This window comes from Petaurus breviceps, unplaced genomic scaffold (genome assembly GCF_028583685.1).
Source record: "Petaurus breviceps papuanus isolate PSGF00001 unplaced genomic scaffold, PetGlider_PUasm1.0 37, whole genome shotgun sequence".
Taxonomy (NCBI): Eukaryota; Metazoa; Chordata; class Mammalia; order Diprotodontia; family Petauridae; genus Petaurus; species Petaurus breviceps.
The window spans coordinates 48,888,107-48,908,253 of NW_027186296.1; positions in this window are offsets into that span (position 1 = coordinate 48,888,107).

Genomic DNA, 20,147 nt, shown 5'->3' on the forward strand with positions numbered 1-20,147 from the left:
AGAGAGAGAGAGAGAGAGAGAGAGAGAGAGAGAGAGAGAGAGAGGAGGCTTTTTAAAGGATATCAGGCATCAGGCAATTGTCTGTTCCACCTTCCAATTGTATGCACACAATATGAATACCTCAGGGAAGGGATAGGTCTGGATTCCTCCATGGTGTACATAGTTCCCTGCTACCTGATCTTGGGCCTCCTTCAGCGTCCAAGTGATACTGAGATTTTCATTTCCTTTTCTCCCTTGCTAAGTCTTGGCAGCCCCTTTTCTCTCTCTCACAATGGTCCTATCTCACCCCCTATAGCTCTAGTTCCTAGAAGCATGCAGTTCCCTACAGATCAATGTATGTGACACTCTCCAAGGCTGTGTGCAGTACTCTGTGTCCCTGCCCCCTCTGCAATTACATTTCTTGGCCTCTTTCTTAGAATAGTTTCTTTTAAAGGGTAGGCCCAAGGATTATCTCAGGTATGCAAACTTCAGTAATTGCAAGAGCAAAGATCACATCCATGAGGCAATGAGGACCCAAGACAAAGCAAAAATTCTATTTGGGAGACCTCTTTGGAGAAGAAGTTTCATGTGGACTCCTCTTAGCGAATGCCTACATACATTTATTGTAATAAATTTGTGGAAAGAGGGTTTGATTTGAAGTGAGAAGATCTGAATTTAAATCCTGGCTCTTCCACTTACTGGCTGTGTGACCTTGGGCAGGTCATTTAACTTTCTCTAGGTCTTAAGTTTCCTGTAAAATGGAGTTGGACTAGATGACCTCTTAAGGCCTTGGCAGTTCAAAAACTGTGACCTTATGATCCAGATGTTTAATAGAATTTTAAGCTTTTCATTCTAATATTTGGTGCCTTGTAAACACAAATGAAGTATATATTCATTTTTGGAGATGAGTTTTTCAGACTTCTTTTCCCATTTGGCCTAGTCTGTTTTTTAACATGTTATTTTCTTCAGTATTTTTTTGTCTCCTTTACCAAGCTATTGACTAATTTTTCATGATTTTCTTGTATTACTCTCATCTCTCTTTTCAATTTTTTCTCTACCTCTCTTACTTGATTTCAGAAATCCTTTTTGAGCTCTTCCATGTTCTGAGACCAATTCATATTTTTCTTTGAGGCTTTGGATATAGGAGCCTTGACTTTGTTGTCTTCTTGTGAGTATATGTTTTGATCTTCCTTGTCACCATAGTAACTTTCTTTAGACAAGAGGTTTTTTTCCCCTGTTATTTGCTCATTTTCCCCATCTATTACTTGATTTTAACTCTTTGTTAAAGTAGGGCTCTGTTTCCAGAGTGGAGGGCGAATTTTCCCAATTTTAGGGGTTTTGTTTAGCTTTTTTCAGATTTACTTCCAGGGACCTGTAAGTTTCCAGTTTTTCCAAAGTGATATAATCTAAGGAGAGGTGTTTACTACTCTTCTAATCTGTGCTCTGGTCTGTGAGTGACCACAATCACTCCTTTTTGCCCTGAAACTGTGAAGAGGGTTCTCTCCTTCAATGTGGCCACAAGCTCTGCTATGCTGGTGCTCCTTCTCATGCTTGGACTGCTACCCAGGACAGCAACCCAGATTCAAGTATGGGCAAAGCAACAGAATCCTGCCTCAGTGTCAGCAAAAAGATTCCTGTAGTCTCCTTGTGACCAGTTGTTCAACCCCATTAGTGTGGGTTGAGAGCTTCAGGCCTGGACTGTATTGGTGTGGCCTATGCTGGACTATGCTCCACTCTCACTCAAGTGTGATTGACCTATCCTGCTGACCTTCTAAGTTGTCTTTGGCATCTGTGGGCCGAGAGATCTGAACACCATCACTGCTGCCACTGATTGGGTTGCCCCAAGACCTGCTCCTAGTTTGCTGGGGCCTGGTCTGGTCTGGCATGGCCTGTGCTGGACTGTGTTCCTCTCTCACCCTAGTGTAACAGACCTTTCCTGCTGACTTTCCAAGTTGTCTTGGGCTGGAAATTTGTTTCACTCCATCTTTTTATGGGTTCTGTTGCTCTAGAATTTGTTTAAAGTCATTTTTTGCTTTTTTTTTGGAGGGGGAAGGCAGGGCAATTGGGGTTAAGTGACTTACCCAAGGTGACAAAGCTACGGTAGTAAGTATTAAGTGTCTGAGGCTGCATTTGAACTCAGGTCATGGGTTGACTGTATTTGAACTCAGATTCCAGGGCTGGTGCTCTATTCACTGCTCCACCTAGCTGCCCCCTATAGTCATTTTTAAAAGGTATTTGGAGGGGTTTGGAGCAGAGCTCAGGCAAATTCCTGCCTTTACTCCATCATCTTGGCTCTGCCTCCTGGAGATTAGTTTTTTCATTGAAAGAGGAGACATGGGCATATCTATCATCCATCTTTCTTTCTGTGTATATATATATATATCTTTCTGCAGGAAATTAGTAGTATATGAAAAGAGTTCCATATTAATATCACATATCTCTTTCTTTAGCATATTGTATTATATGTGTGTGGAGTGCCATGCGATCCACTTTTGAACCTGAGTGATGCCTGGAGTGTTCACAGAGAGAGAGAGAGCTAGCATTATTTTTCCAGTTGATTGAGTTTAAAATAGGATCATACATCAGTAAAAGCTTCTTTCTGAGGTCCTTTTCCTTAGAGACAACTCTTTGTAGTGTTGCCATGGTAATAGTAACTTTAGTTAGTACTTTTTATAGATCAAACTTCTACACTCTTGCATCGTTATGTAAATGGACCTCACAAAACAGTATGGTATTTCCCTATTAAATGCCAAGTTTAGACAAAGGTTTTTAAAAAAATAATATTGTGTAAAGTTCTAACTTACTCTCAGTGTGTGTTTTTCAGTGTATATATATATATATATATATATATATATATATATATATATATGCACCAGCATGGTGTTGTGGAGAGAGTATTGACCTTGAAGCCAAGAAGAGCTGTTTAAGTCATAGCATCACAAAATCACAGAATCTGAGAATTGGGAAGGACCTCAGTAGCCATCTTGTCCAACCCACTATAGCATACACAATAAATGGTCTTCTATCTTTTGCTTAAAGACCTCCATGGAGGGAAAATACACTACTGTATGAGGCAAGTCATTGCACAATTCTAATTTACGTCAAGGCTCAATTGGCCTCTGCAACTTTCACCCACTGCCTCTGGTTCTGCCGTCTAATGCCAACTAGGACAAGTCTAATCCCTTCTCCAAATAGCCCTTGAAATGTATGAACATAGCTTTCATGTTTCCCTTGAATCTTTTTTTCTCTGTTAAACCTGCCTAATTCCTTTAACCAGTTCTTATATATCATGTATTCAAGGGCCTTCACCAGCCTGGTCCTCCTCTGGACATTCTCCAGGTAATCATCGTCTTAAATTATGGTTCCCCAACCTAACACAGTACTCCAGATGAGGTGTGACAAGAGCAGAGCATGATGGGATTTTCATCACCTCCCTGTTCCTGGAAGTCATGTTCTTCTCAATGACCTCTTTTGGCTACTACATCATCCTTCTGACACATAATAGGGAGAAGGAATAACAGTTAAGAGCAATGGAGGAAATAAGTTGGAATCATTAAGTAGACCAGCCCAAGTAGAAAAGAGTTGCCATATTAAGAGAGAGACAAAGTTGGAGAGAAACAATCGGGCTCGCTGATGAAAGTCCTTGAGTTTGAGGATGAGGAGAAGTACAAATATGTTGCAATAGGCAATGGAGAGTAAATGTAGTTTGTGAACTGAGATATGACACCACAGGGGTGTTTGAGGATACAATTATTTTCAGTACCACTTACTTGGCACTTACTAATATACTGCCATGTGCTATTGTTTAACTTTCTTGTGGCTATGTGAAAGTGTTTGTGTGTATCTTATCTCCCCAATGAAATAAAAACAACTTGAGGTCAGGGACCAAGTTCATGCTTCTTCATGTCCCTTATAACACCTAGCACTATGGTACTCAATAAATATTTGTTGAATTGTATTTATCTTGAAAACCATAAAAGGGCTCTTTCCAGACAGTGACTGAGTCAGCAGAAGGTAGAGGCCCCACCCAGGGTATAAGCAAACCAGACTTCTGGAACATAAAGTCCTGTTTCCAAGAAACAGCTTAAGGTCAGACAAAGTATTATCTCTTATCCATACAGGTACCTTGATATACCATTTTTTTTGTATTGTTAATTTTGTATTCTCATGCTCTGAGTACAATATCTGGCACATAGTAGGTATGTGATAAATTCTTGTTGACTTATAAAATTCCTTTGGCTCCAGAATATTGCCATCAGCAGAGTAGATCTCTTAGCTTGACCTTTGGTGTCCCATAATCACTGCAACATCTAACCTTGGCCTAGCAAATTGGCACTGCAACTTCCTTAATTACTGACATGTTGCAGTCATATGTCCAGTGACACAAGTTAGAAAACAATTGAATGTAGTATCTCTGCTAATAAATGACTCTATTATGCACATTTTTAGCATTTAAATGTTCCAAGAATTTATATTACTTAGCAACGTACTAAAGTACTAAAATCACAACACACAAAATTAATTGTGTATTAATAGATGTAGCTTATTTTTTGAAGCACATACTATTTCTAGGTATAAATGTAAATAAGATTTGTTGATTATGTATTTGTACATATATATTCATAAGTAAATAAAAATAAAATTCTTGCCTATATAATTTTGAAACTGCAATAATTTGAAGTAGTTTTTTATTTATTACTTGTTTTTAAGGCGGGCCTGACTTACGTCTGTATTCAGTTCAGGTTCAGTGTTGGAACAAAATGAGATATTTGTGGGTACTTCAACAGTTAACAAAACGAGGTTCATTTAGCCATAGCTAAACCAGGATACTAAAGTACTTAGCCTGAGTAGTCTTGCCACCCCCTCTTTATTTCTGTATAGAAATTCATCTGATGACTGTCCAAGTCTGAAGGTCCCAGACTCCACGTGGGTGGGCCTATTATGCCCTTAGGTGACCAGGAAGCCACATCAATATTGCTAAAGGCTATCAGGAATGTGCCGTAAATGAAATATAGCTCAACCCTGGCTCAGAACCAATGAAGTCCTGGGAATAGCTTTGTCCCTAACTTAACTCCATAGTGTAGGGGAAGGGGGAAACCCTGGTCCCATCATGCTAGTATTTCTATAAGTGTGGTATAGTGAATAAGTATTTATTCCTCTCTAGAATTAGGAAGACCAAGGTTTAATTCCTATTCTCGACAGTTAGTTGTATGACCTTGGTTAAGTCATTTATCCTTTTTTGAGCTACTTCTTAAGACTGTAAGTTAGAAATGTGTTCCAATCTATATTGGTAGAGGGAATTCCCATACCAGTGAAGTCACATATATGTATATGTGTGTATGTACATGTATTTTTACCTATATCATTTGCAATGTGACCTTGCATAAATCATTCAAATGTTGCAACTAGTTTATACCACTGGAAAATGAGGGTAATTAGTTTTAACAGGGTTAATGGAGCCATAATTTACTCAGCATTTTGCAATTCACAAATAAGGAAACTGCGTTAGTATAGAAAGTTAACAAACTGTTTTGGCATGATGATTGTACATATTCTGCTTAATAAAATACCTTAAATATTCCAAATACTTCACCAAAGTCCTACTTTGATACCTCAGCATCCTTCAGAGTTGAGTTCTTTTTCCTAGCATTTTAACTCTGGACAAATTACTTTGTATCTCTGGGCTCCAGTGTCCCAGTCTATGAGAGGGAGATTGTGCTAATACTGGTACTCCTCATCTCACCAAGTTGTTGTGGCGAAATCACTTTGTAACCCTTGAGCATTGCAGAATTAATAAAGACAATTAATTGACTATATAGTTAATTATGATTTAGTTTGGGGAAGACAAGCATGGCCTCCCACCCCAGGCTCCAGGTGTACTTTAGCCTAGGGGCAGGGAAGATCTTCAAAATTTACATTCCCATTACACCATGTCAGACCAGACCAGGCCCCAGCAAACTAGGAGCAAGCGTTGGGGCATCTCAATCAGTGGCAGCCCTGGCGGTGTCCAGATCTCTTCAGCCCACAGATGACAAAGACAACTTAGAAGGTCAGCAGGAGAGGTCAGTCACACTTGAGTGAGAGTGGAGCTCAGTTCAGCACAGGTCATGCCAGCACAACCTGGACCTGAAGCTCTCAGCCCACAGACAGTAAGGGGGTCGAGCAATTTGTCATAAGGAGACAACAGGAGTCTTATTGCTGGCACTGAGGCAGGACTCTGTTGCTTTGCCCATACTTGAATTTGAACTCCCTTAATCTGGAATTGAAACACAGTTTTACTGCTTGCAACCTGTATAACCTTGGGACAGTTGCTTAACTTCCCTGTCTCCTCATCTGTAAAATGAGGGGGTTGGACGAGATTATCTCTAAAATCTCTTCCAGCTCTAATAGCTATGATTCCATGACCCTAAGTTATAGAAAGATTGGTACCTTCCTTCTATTCCTTCCAACACTATACTCTCTTCCTCCCTATTCCCCTACCTACCCACAATGTTTATGTGGCAATCAAGCTAAGTATTCATGCTCCTTTCTAACCTTAATTACTTGGCAATCACCAGGAGGAAATCCATTGTAACATCTCTTCACCCACACACATGGAAGGGAAGATAATAGTAAATCAATGCCAGAAAAATTCCCAATCTGCTGAGAACTGATATGGAACACAAAAGGGATAATAACAATGACTCTTTTATGAAGATACAATGATTTAAAGAAAAAAGCTAATGCATCATGTGAAAAAAAAAAAGAATTCAGTAATGGGCCATCCCCATTGCCTAACCGGTTTGTTTAAAAGTTTCCACCTGTCTCTCCTGCCCTCACTTTCATAAATATTTAAGGGCGGCAGAACCCAAATTTGTGATGCTTATAGATTGACCAATGTAATAGTGCCCAGAAATTAGGCACCACAATAAAATCTTCAAGTACTTATTTCTTCAAGAGATGTCCTCCCCATAAATTCTCATTCATTTACATGACCCCCAAGGGATAGTTCTTGGGTGGGATATCCACCTCTCAAGCTAATTAAAGTTATTCACTGGGAGCTACTTCTTCTCTTCCTGGACATCATTTCCCACTATCTCCCTTTTACTGAAATCTCTGATGATGTGATGGCCTTTCTCAGTCCTAAGGGCAGCTACTCTTCACTGTTTTCTTCCCTACTCTCTCACATTCAAGGGAGAGAAATACACTCAAGTCTCCCCCCATTCTTAACTAACTCTCCCTAGATTGTACTATCCCTACTATCATCCTACATTTGTTCTCTTTTCAGCTAAACTCCTTGAAAAAAAGCTATCTGTATTCGTTGCCTCCATTCCCTCTCCCTTCTCTTCTAAACCCTCTGCAATCTGGCTTCCAATGTTATCATTCAGTTTAATTTCTCTCTCCAGAGTTATTAATAGCCCCTTAATTACCCAATCTAATGTCCCTTTCTCAAAATTCATCCTTAATCACATTTGACTCTGTTGATCACCTTCTTTTTCCTAGATGCTCCCTCTCCTCTTTGGGTTTTTGTAACACTGGTCTCTTGACTCTCCTGCCTGTCTGACTCTCCTCAGTCTTTTTGGCTGGATCTTCTTTCACATCCCACCCACTAACTGGATGTTCCCCAAGTTTCATTCTCGCTTAAATCCTTCCCTCCCACAAGTCCTGTCTCAGAAATGTTTTGCCTTTCCCAGCTCTGAGAAGAGGGGACAATATTTGGGCAGGGCCCTAGGCAGTGAAGGCAGGGATATACCTTATTGAAGAGCTGGTGTAGACCTTGAAGGCCTCAAGTAAGGAGAGTGTAGCAGGTCTATACTTGGTCCTCATGTCCCACTCTGAGTTTTGTCTTTATTGGTTGTTTGCCCCATCTGAGGGCTTCCTTTTGTGTCCTTATATTTGTTGATTTGAACACCTCCATTGGCCTTTGATCCTGGCTTCCCTCAGTACATTTGTTAACTTTCTAGCTTATAGATGAGAGGCAGAATGGAGTAATAGATAAAAGAAAACCTGACTGACACATCAAATTCTATCCTGGACACTAGCTGTGCACAAGTCATTCAACCCCTTTGGACTTCAATATCCTTACCTGTAAAATGGGGGTAGGAAATATTACCTCTCACAGGCTTATTGTAAGGCTCCAATGAGATAACACGTGTTAAGTGCTATATACATATCTATTATCTCTATTATCTTTATTATTATTATTATTATCTCACATGTCTTTGTGAACAACCTTACCAGTCTTGACCCCAATTTTGGATTGCCCTTTTGGTCTTCAAAGAGCAAAACATCAGGAATTTTATAAGTCTGTAGTTTGTCTTGATTTCAGTCATGTCTTACTTTGCTCAAAATAGTAACTATTTTATTTAAAAATATAAGTACCGATAGTCTTTTTCTAGGAAAGTGTGTTAATTAATTATGAAATATTCCCTCTCTCCTTTTTAAAGTGCAAACTGTGAGAACCTATACTTTTCTAACAATTTAACCCTGACCACAAATATTTGCCCTATGCTTATGATGTTTGCTCTTTCCTGGATAGAAACTTCCTTTATGTTATAATGAAAATGTAAATATCTGCTGACATCTCTAAGGGTTATATAATCAGAGCCGGCAAGGCTGTTATGGTCAATATTGTTAAAAAAAATGTGAAAGACAGTTGAGATTGGAATACATATTCTTTGCATCACTTCTGTTGCCACAGTTTTATTAATTTTTAGGCAATCAATGAAAATGACAGAGTCCAATAGTAATGAAAGTTCTAGGTGGAATAAATCCATTTTGTTCATTGTTGGGAACTAGATTTCTACCACATATTCATCTCATCATGTTTGGGTCAAAGTCTCAGACAATTGGTGATGGAGGAAAGTGGTTTTGAAAGGCCTTTTTTTTTTTATCACAATCTCATCTGTTCTGGTACCCCCTACCCTGCTGCCCCTTCTGTATGGAAGGTACTATTCATAGTCATAGAGCATAGATACATTGAGGAAAGAAAATATAGACAACCCACACAGATCTCTCGGATACCTTTCCACAGATCAGAATACAGAGAGATATAAGCCTACTTACTGAAGTCTCCCAGGAATCTCAAAGCATGTACTCAGACTCTTCTTCAATTCTACAGAATTACCTGGGTTTCTGGGAACAAGCAAAATGGCCCAAAGTCTTCAAAATAGCAGTCAGTAAGAGGCACTGATCTTCCCTTGTTTTAAATGTCCCAAAGAGAGGTTACACCTACATAATTATAATGCCTTTGTAATATATCCTGAGTGAGACTGACCCCAAGCTTTCCCCAGTCTTGTTTCTGACAAAGTGAGTCCATACTTCCTTATCTGCTCCCTTTGGTCAAAGTACTGACTTTGGTATCTCCTGTCTCTAGTTTCTCTCTCAACTTCACCTTTCTTTTCATCAGGGAAGATGGTCATTCCCTCCCTGGAGGACTGATAAAAGTTCTTAATTTGGGAGAGGCTATGGTCCAGTGAAAAATATGATGAATTTGGAGTCCCTGAACCTGAGTTAAAATCCTAGTTCTGCAACATATTTGCTCTGTAGCCCTTGTCAAGTAACTTAACCACGTTAGGCCTCAGTTTCCTCCTCCATTAAAATGAAGGATTTTGACTAGTTGACTTCTAAGTTTCTTTCTAGCCCTAAATCTATTCTATAGAGGCAGCTAGGTAGTATGTTAGATAAATGCTGGACCTGGAATCAGGAGGACCTGAATTAAAATCTGGCCTCCAACCCTTAGGAGCTGCGTGACTTTGGATAAGTCATTTATATCCTCTGTCTGATTAAGTTTCCTCATCTGTAAGATGGGAATAATAATAACACCTACCTCACAGGATATTGTGAGGGCAAAATGAGATATTTATAAAAATGTTTTGCCAACCTTAAAGCATTACATAAATGCTAGCTATTATTAGTATTTCCTCTAGGATATGCTCCTTGCACTTACTTAAGTAATATCAATGACTCATCAATGAACAATCCAAAGTTTCCCATGTTTCATATTCATCCTCTATTCCTGCCCACAAAGGATGGGTAGGGTCAATGTCATTGCTGCTTTGAGAATCTGATGAAATTCATGGTTTTGAGGTACAAAAACATGAAAAATTGGGTGAATCCTATAGCTTCTTGATGATCCTGGTACATAAATACTGGGTTTAACTATTGGCTGATCATGAACAGGGCCAGGAGTCTACTGATGAAAACATGGGAGAAACTGTATTGAGGAACATACTTGTCAGATATGGCAAGGGGGTTCTATAACATAGGGCCTTTATTTTCTTCTAGTCCTCTCTTTCTTTGCTCTTGTACCCACATTAATGTTTGTTGAGAGAGTAAGATTTCCCTCAGTCATTCTTGTTCTTGAGCTGTATGACTCATGCATACCATTGGTCCCTCTGAAATCCATTTAGACCCAGCATAAATCTTCTGAAGGATACTTGGTGCTGGTGGAGAATACATTTTTCTGGCTTGCTATATAAACCATGGTCAGGCAATCAGAGAAGTATTTCTTGAATCTGCATAATATATTCCTGCTCACACCAGGGAAGAATTGGGACATTATCTAAGTAGGTAGACTATACCATGCTGATCAAGAAAATTTGTCAAAACTTCATTTAAGAAAATATTAGAAATGTTACAGATGCATCATCCAACTTAGAGGGCACAGCGAGGGATTTGTGAGGTCCAAACCATATTTTTAAATGATCTTCTACATATCCCCTGCCCTAATTCTAAGGAGGTTATATGCCAGTCATAATTTAAACTAAGTATGGATCTGTGTTCTCTAACTCCAGCCAAAATATCTGTAACCAGTGAAGGAAGGGAATAAGTATTTATTTAATACCTATATGCTAGGCACTGTGCCAAGAACTGTACAGATATCATCTCATTTGGTCCTCATAGTGACTCTGAACCATAGGTGCTGTTATTTCTCCCATTTTACAGTTGAGGAAATGAAGGAAAACAGAAGTTAAGTGATTTGCCCAAGTTCACATGCCTAATAAATGTCTGAGGCTGGATTTGAACCCTCTTCTTCCTTGCTCCAGGAGGTTCAGAGCTTTATCCATTGTGCCAACTAGCACCACTGCAGTGGAAGTGGGTGGCAGATCTCATTCAGGCTTTGGTAATTGATGTAAGAAGGTAGGATGATACAGTAGAAAGAGCAATGGTTCTAGACCTAGGTTCTAATCCCTCCTCCAATACTTACTGCTTGTGTGACCTTGGTCAAGTCACTTAAATTTCCTTGGCCTGTTTCCTCATCTATAAAATGAAGGGGGTTGGACTAGAAGGACTCTACAATTATCCCCTCCACATTGTGACTTTCCCTATCACAGTTCCAATATATTACAGGTTGGCATAAGCAATTAAATGGAATTTGGGGGGACTTTTGTGGAATCTGTAGATGACACTTGAAGGCCAGCAGACGACCCAGAGTCTACGACCAAATACTTAACTGAAATTTTACAATAAGGTGATGTAAACACTCCATAAAAGAAAAAAAAATTCAGACTTCTTCTCTGGTAGGAAGGGAGGGCCAAAAATTTTACATGGATTTTCCAGATCGTGAGGGTGCCACACCTCTAACCCCTGTGATGTGGAAGGGATAACTACAACTCCTTTCTAGTTCCAGATCCATAATCCTATCACTCAATATACCTCTCTCTTCCTTTTTTGTGGAGGGGAGGAGAGAGGGAAATGCAAGGCAATTGGGGTTAAGTGACTTGCCCAAGGTCACACAGGTAAGTAAGTTTGTCAAGTGTCTGAGGTCGGATTTGAACTCAGGTCCTCCTGACTCCAGGGTTGGTGCTCTATTCACTGCTAGCTGCCCCCCCTCCCCCTTCTTAACAACCTAAAAGAGAGATGATCTTTCTGGTAACTAGGAGGGTAGAATGAACCCCTGTTGAACATTTGCTCAGACATATTCTCATGTGTCTCTCTCATTTAATGCATATAGTCATTTGTATGGGAACTGTGTACTGAGTAGGTATGGGACCATGATAATCATAAAAATAGAGGCAACTGATCAGTCATTCCTAAATGAAGGCCTCCTGTAACTTCTCGTTCTTAGTGAGAATCCCTTCCAGCCTCCTCCCAAGGAAGGCAATCATAGCTGACATAGAAGCCTTGGTTAGACCTCAGGCCTTCCCAGGCAGCTCTTGCTTGAGAAACTTGAGTATCTAAGCTCTATTCAAAACTAGGGTTTCTGGAAAGAAGCAAAATGGCCCAAAATAGCAGTCAGCAAGAGGCACTGATCTTCCCTTGTTTTAAATGTCCCAAAGAGAGGTTACACCTACATAATTATAATGCCTTTGTAATATATCCCGAGTGAGACTGACCCCAAGCTTTCCCCAGTCTTGGTTCTGACAAAGTGAGTCCATACTTCCTTATCTGCTTCCTTTGGTCAAGGTGCTGACCTTGGTATCTCCTGTCTCCAGTTTCTCTCTCAACTTCACCTTTCTTTTCATCAGGGAAGATGGTTGGTCCCTCCCTGGAGGACTGATAAAAGTTCTTAATTTGGGAGAGGCTATGGTCCAGTGAAAAAATGTGATGAACTTGGAGTCCCTAGACCTGAGTTAAAATCCTAGCTATGCATGGTCTGAGCCATGAGAGTTGAAATGCACCCTGAAGTCCACTTCATGTGCTTCTTTGCCTTCTATGTCATGGGATTATCTTCATGCCACACCAGCCCCCTTCCTAAGGACTTTCCATCCTTAGGTGTGACCACTTTCTCACGTTTGGTATTTGTTCATCTGTAATGAAACTAATAACTACATAGAACTAACTCCATGCCAGGCATTGTGTGAAGCATTTTAGGATTATCATCTCACAACAACCCTGGGAGGTAGGTGCTATTATTATCCTCATTTTACAGATAAGAAAACTGAGGCAAACAGAGATTAAGTGATTTGCTCAGGGCTAGCCAGTAATTATCTCAAGCTGAATTTGAACTCAGGTCTTCTAGACTCTAGACCCTATGCTCTATCCACTGTGCCACCTAGCTGCCTACTATCTGTAAAAATGTCAAATCTTGTCATTTTGACCTTCACAGCATTTCTTAGATATTTCCCCTATTCTCCATTCACATAGGGCCTTCATCACCTCTTGCCTGGATTATTGCAATCATTTCTTAACTATTTTCTCTACTTCTCCCCTGTCCAATCCATTTTCCATTTAACTCCCAATTTGATTTTTCTAAAGCATGTTTGACCATATCATACTATACCCCTAGCTCAATGAGCTCCTTTCTGTTCCCTGATAACCTCCAGAATCAAAAATAAACTCTTCTGTGTGGCATTTAAAACTATTCTTTTTGTTTTTTTTAAAGCAATTGGGGTTAAGTAATTTGCTCAAGGTTACATGGCCAGGTGTTTCTGGGTGGGTGCTAAGTGTCTGAGCCCGGATTCAATCCCAGGTCATTCCGACTCTGGGGCCGGTGCTCTTACTCGCTGTGCTACCTGGCCGCCCCTGAAACTATTCTTACTCTAGCCCCTTATATTGTTTTTTCAGTCTTCTAATATTTTGCTCTTCTCTACACATGCTCCTCCAGAGGCTGCTGGCTAGAGGGGTAGATAGAACATTGGACCTGCAATCAGGAAGACCCAAGGTCAAATCTGGCTTAAGGCACTTAGGAGCTGTGTGACCTTGGACAAGACACTTACAATCTGTGTCTGCTTCAGTGACTTACTTGCCATCACTTGAACATAGCACTCCATCTCCCACCTCTGTGCCTTTACTTTGCCTGGAATCCATCATGATATCTCATAGTTGTCTTTTAGTATTCCTAGATTCCTTCAAGAGTCACCTAGATATGGGGGCATGACCCACAGTTTAAGAAACGTCAAAGGGGTCAGGAATGGAAAAAATTTAAGCCTTGACCTAGAACCCCACTTCTGGATGAAATTTCTCCCCCACATACAAGTTTATCCTTCCCCTCTGAGATTATCCTCCATCCATCATGATTTATCCTGAATCTCTACATACCTTTAAGTATATAATACCAGCTGCCATCTAGCGGTTACACAAGCCTGCTAGCTAAAACAGCAAGGTACCCTGGGGAAATAAATGGAGAGAGACTGTGCTAGACAAGTCAAGCTACCTCCATCACCCCAGACATCCCCTCCCTTTAGCCCTTGATGGAGATAGCCCAGGACTCTGAGTAGCAGGACCCTCCAGATCAAGGGTCCTGCTTCCATTTGGGCCAAAGACATAATCCCAGGAAGCAGCCCTGTGGAGATAGGGCCTAGTTACTGCTTATGAGGGCGCACAGCTGAGAAAAGTCACTAACAAATGATTTAATGTTAGAATTATATATGATTTTATCCAAATGACTTTACCAAAGATGCATTATCCACTGTTTTGCCACTGTACCCTAAGGATTTTGAGACCTTCCCAGATGACTTGGACCTAAAACTTTCTCTCTGTCTGGTCTCCCCCACTAGAATAAGAGTAGCTGGGTGGCACAATAGATAGAGCACTGGGCTTGGAATCAGGAAGTTAAAATCCTCCTGAGTTAAACTCTGACCTCAGATACTTATTGAAACTTTGATTTCCAGATTCTTTCCCTTCTTCCCTCCTCACCCACCCCCACCGGAAGACAAGTGTTTCAATACAGGTTGTACATGTGTAGTTACGCAAAACGTTTCCATAGTAGTTATATTGTGAGAGAATAACTATTTTTCCTTCCATCCTATCCTGTCCCCCCACTTGTTCTCTTTTCTACTTTGATCCTGTCCCTTTTCAAAAGTGTTTGCTTCTAACTTCCCTCTCCCCCAATCTGCCCTCCCTTCTATCATTCCCCCTTTTATCCCCTTCCCCCTTACTTTCATGGAGGGTAAAATACCCAGTTGAGTGTATATGTTATTCCCTCCTTAAGCCAAATCCAATGAAAGTAAGGTTGACCCATTCCCTTTCACCGGTTGTCTTCTGGTTCCGTGTTTTGATCCTTTTTGACCCCAAAAAAGGATTCTATGGTCTGATTGCACTTCCTCTGTTTGGTCATCTTGCCAGCCAATGACTTGATTTTTGAACTCTTTGCCACAGTAGAACTTCTTCCAGAGTAGAGAGAGCTGTGTCCCAAATTGCTGGGGTTTTCACAAATGTTGTCAGAGCTATGAGGAGGGCTCCCTTTGTACAGCCATCACAAGCTCTGGCACACTGGCGTTCCTCACCCCAGGACCACAACCCAAGACTGTGACCCAGATGAAAGCAAGTCAAAGCAAGAGCTTTAGATAATCCCCTCTGAATGGCTGCTTGGTCCCCCTATGATCTGTAGGCCAGGAGCTCTGGAGGCAGCCATAGGGCAGCAGTGGCAACAGCTGCAGCCACCGGGCTGCCACCACCTCTCACCCTTGGGGCAGGGGCCACACCCCTCTTCTCTTACCCTGGATCAACAGGGTTTCTCACTGACCTTTTACTTTCTCTTTGGCATTTAGAGTTGAGAAGTCTGGAAACCACCTCAGCTGCTGGTGATTCACTCTCCTGAAGTCTGCTCCAGGGGATCTGGGCCACTGGTTGCATCTATCCCGTCTGGGCCTGAGCTGCTCACACACAACTGCGCTGGGCTGCTAGCCAAGTGCAATAGACTCTTCCTGTCAGCCTGCCAGGCTGACTTCAGTGGGAGATTTGTTTCTGTCACTTTGTGAGTTCAGTAGCTCTAAAATTTATTTAGAGTCATATTTTACAGGCATTGGAGGTGGTCTGAGAGCTTAAGCAGGTTCCTGCTTTTACTCTGCCATCTTGGTACCGCCACTCTCAGATACTTATTAGCTGTGTGACTCTGGGCAGGTCACTAGTCCTGTTTACCTCAGTCTTCTCATCTGTAAAATGAGCTGGAGAAGGAAATGGCAAACCACTCCAGTATCACTTCCAAGAAAACCCCAAATGGGGTCGTGATGATTAGAAATGACTAAATACGATGGAAAATGACCAGACAACTTTAAGAGTAGGGACTGTGTGACTTTTCTATACCTGTCTCTTGTGTTTAGCACAGTACTTTGTATACAGTAAGTACTTAATAATAATAAATGACTTTTCTGTTTATTTATTCACATCTCCCCCTATTGGAAGGGGAACTCCTTTGAGGGCAGGGATTGTTTTTTAACCTTTTTTTGGGGGGAGGGCAGGGGTAATTCCCACCACTTAGCACAGTATCTGGCGCATAGTAAGAGCTTACTAGATGTTGATTGAGGGCAGCTAGGTGGCACAGTGAATAGAGCACCGGCCCTGGAGTCAGAAGGACATGAGTTCAAATCCAGACTCAGACACTTGACCCACTTACTGTGTGACCTTGGGCAAGTCACTTAACTCCAGTTGCCTTGACTTCCCCCCTCCAAACACACACATACACACACACACACACACACACACACACACACACACAGTCACTGTGAGTGACCTTATGGGAGAATAAAGAGATGGTGTTTGGAAAGCTTTTTGCTAATTTTAAAGGCACTCTATAAATGTCAGCTATCACCATAATCAATCACCATTGCCATTATTAAAGGGTTGCTCCTATTTCCTGACCTAACCGGAAGCGAGCTATGAATTTCTTCTTGGTTGGGGCAGTGTGCCAAAGTTTTAAATTTAATTTTTTCTAAAAAGCCGCTATATCTGTGTCCAGATATCATGGATCAGCACCTAGGCCCCAGACTATTGAGTTTGAGGTCATTTTGGTCTATTTGGCAGTAAGGAAAATCTTCCTTGCACTGAATTGTAGAAAAAAAAAGACCAGATAATAGTATATTGTCTTAGAAATGTAATGGGCCCTTCTGGCTGCTCCACTAATACTTCGATGATCTGACATGGCTTCATTTGTGTGCCAAGCTTTATAGAGTCTAGAGGGATAGGGGACCAAAGACATTTTCAATAGATGGAGATGGCACAAGTTTAGAAAGGGGAGGGGAAGGATGTCACCACCCTCTATCTCCCATTCCTACAGAACCAGTAAATATTGGAGGGCACCTCAGTCTCTGTGCCACTGTGAACACTAGACTTATGACATTCAGGTTACAATATGTAGCCTCTGGAGCATTTTACCCACATGCCATTTGTGTGTGTGTGTGTGTGTGTGTGTGTATGTAATGGGGGAGTGGCATTTCCTGTTTACCCATGTAACTACAAACAGGGGAGGTGCTTAGAGTTTCTATAACACCTTGTTAGCCAGGAGTCAATGACATATGAGCTGTTCCAGTTTGGCTATGATCCTAGAGGTAGTTAATGTAATAATGATTCCCTACTGTCTTGTGACCCACACCATGGGTGATGAGGTGGCATTGGGACTTAGGAAAACATATAGTAAACCAAATGAGGTTTTCTTCTAGAAAATGAAAGTCATAGTTTGTGATACCTATAGCTATAATGTTAATATTAACTTGCTTATGTTTTATTACATCATTTGGATTAAATGCTTTTCTTAAGTCATGACACTGATAGAGGTGACTCAGTGAGATACCAAAAAGCAGCAAAATGTGTGTAGGTGGGGGGCATGTGTGCATGATTAGGGGAAACACAAACATACATCTCGACTAACTGGAACCCTGGAACCACCCATTCACCCATTCAGGAAGAAGAGTGAAGGACTAATTGGCAACCAGCTATTCTGAGAACCCAAAAGAAAGGAAGAGACAGGCTGGCTGGAAACTAATGCCCTCCATTGCACATACACACACCCACACCCTCATCCACCCACAGACACAGTAAAACAAAGTATAGATAAAATGCTCCAGAAGTTGTGCTAGTGTATCATAAATCTAGTATTTATAGCATAGACACTGACATGCCCTACAGTATTCATTGGTCCTGTAGGTTTGGAAGAGGCATCTACTCCATTAAAAAAAAAAAAGACAAAATTCAGTAGCACAAAGAATTTGCAGTCTATCAAAAATATAACAATACAATATAAATCTTTGTTTTCTTTCCCACCCCCTATCACTCCCAAGTTAATAAATATCTGGTATTATATACCTGTAGTGAAATGAACAGCAAACTCATTAAAAAAAATAGCAAACTTTCCACTAGTGATTATTTCCTGTTTCCTCACTGAATAAACTGATTTGTCTGTTGTGTCCCTGGAAGCTATAATGACCATTGAATCAATCTTTGGGAACTTGAGTTTTTTCATGTTTTCTCAGCGGCTGCCATAGTTGAAAAAAAAAAAAAGGTAATGATAGCTGCTAAAAGGATACTCCACTGGGTTCTTTTAGGTGATTGTAAACTCATCCCAATGCAACTGAAAAACCAGCTGGGAAATGAAATTATTTGGTTACATAGCGTATTGCCTATATGATTTTTTTTCTTGAATCATCCACAGTCCACCAAAAACATTCTTTAAATGCAGGACTTGGGGATGACAATAGACCTAGGTTGTAGCTCTCAAACAAATATATCATTAAATAAGGTGAATTCTTAAGTCTTTTCAGTGTTAGCATTTTTGCAAATTCTTTAGTTGACTTTAAAAATTATTTGCATTACTTGACCAATATTGTATTTCTTGAAATTAATCATGAAAGAAAATGAGGAATTAACATCTTTCTAAAAAGCATATATTTTATTTTGCCTAGAGAGTGATTTGTCACTATAAACCAAATATTATGATTCTGTCATCATGAGGGTAGGTATAACAAATTAAAATTATGGAAGAATTTGTTAATAGTAATGAGAATGTCATGAATGCATCGAATTGTGCTTTGGTAAAAAAAATTTTCAAAATTAAATTGAAATCAATGTGGAATTTAATAACTACATCAGAGTACCATCTAGTGGTCAAACATTCCCACTCCATTTAAGTGAATGATTACACTTATTTGCAAGCCAGTTCAGAGTAGAACTTTGTTTTTGTGCATAGCATGACTGGGGATTTAGGGGATGAAAGTGAAAGAGCTCCTTTTGTTATTTAAATGTATTAAGGTTAAACATAAGGGGGGAAACTCTTTAAACAAACAAACAAACAAAAGACCACTTTGTGTCATATTCTCATTGTGCATCTTTTAAAAATGTTTCCAGGTTCTTGGATATCCATTTTGTGATATCTCAAGAAACTATGGTTTAGAGCATTACATTATTAAAGTGGCTAAAATGGATGTTTTTAATATTAGTTGCAAGGGATGGAAAATGTAAATCAATTAGTGTTGCTCCCCCATGCCTTCCCAATCATACCCCTATCAATCAGAGAATCTCAAGATTGTAAGGGACCTTGGAGCTATGTGGTCTAACTCATACATGCTCAGGAATCCCCTGCACAGTATCTTCAATGTCATCTCAATGACTGGCCATCCAGTCTCCAGTGAGGAAACTCACTAGGGGCCCATTTCAATTTTGGATAGTTCCAAGTGGAACTATCCAAATTAGAGTTATTGTCTAATTAAAGTATTGTCTCTTTTAAATATCCATTGATTTTGTTCCTAGGTTTGCCCTCTGCAATCAAGCAGAACAAGTCTAATCTCTGCCACAAGTCAGTTTGAAATACTTAAATACAGCTCTGATGTCCTTCACTGACAACCCTTCTTCCCCACTAAACCCTTCAAGATCCCTTTATAGTCTAAGTGTACCCAGGTACTTCAACTGATTAAAGGCAATCAAATTCCTTATTCTAGGCATCTGCCATACTTTTGGTACAGATTAGGATTGCATTAGGGTTTTTGACAGCTATGTCACACTTGATTTACATTGAGTTTGAAATTAACTAAAAACTCTGGATCTCTTCCATACAAATTATTTAGTCATACTTCCCTAACTCTATACCTATGAAGCTGATTTGGAACCCAAGGCTAGGATTTGGTGTGTAGCTCTATTAAATCATACTAGATTCAGCTGTGAGAGGGAGACTGATCCAAGATGTCACAGTGGGACGAATGGAAGGGACGAGATTGTCCTTTCAAATGCTACAAAAAACAAACAAACAGAAATCCCCCCACACACACACACACATACACACATACACAAATAAAAACCAACCAAGATTCAGCTGATCATCCTAGACTGTCAAGATTTTTCTGGATCTTATTTATATTATCTAATGTATTAGCTATCCTTCCCAGCTTTATGTCATTTGCAAATGTGATAAGTATTCCACCTATGACTTCATTCAAATCACTGATTAAAAATGTAAATAGCTCAAGGAGAGGACAGATTTATAAGGTACTAGATTTCCTCCCTCCAGGTTGACATTGACTCATTAATGATTCATATAC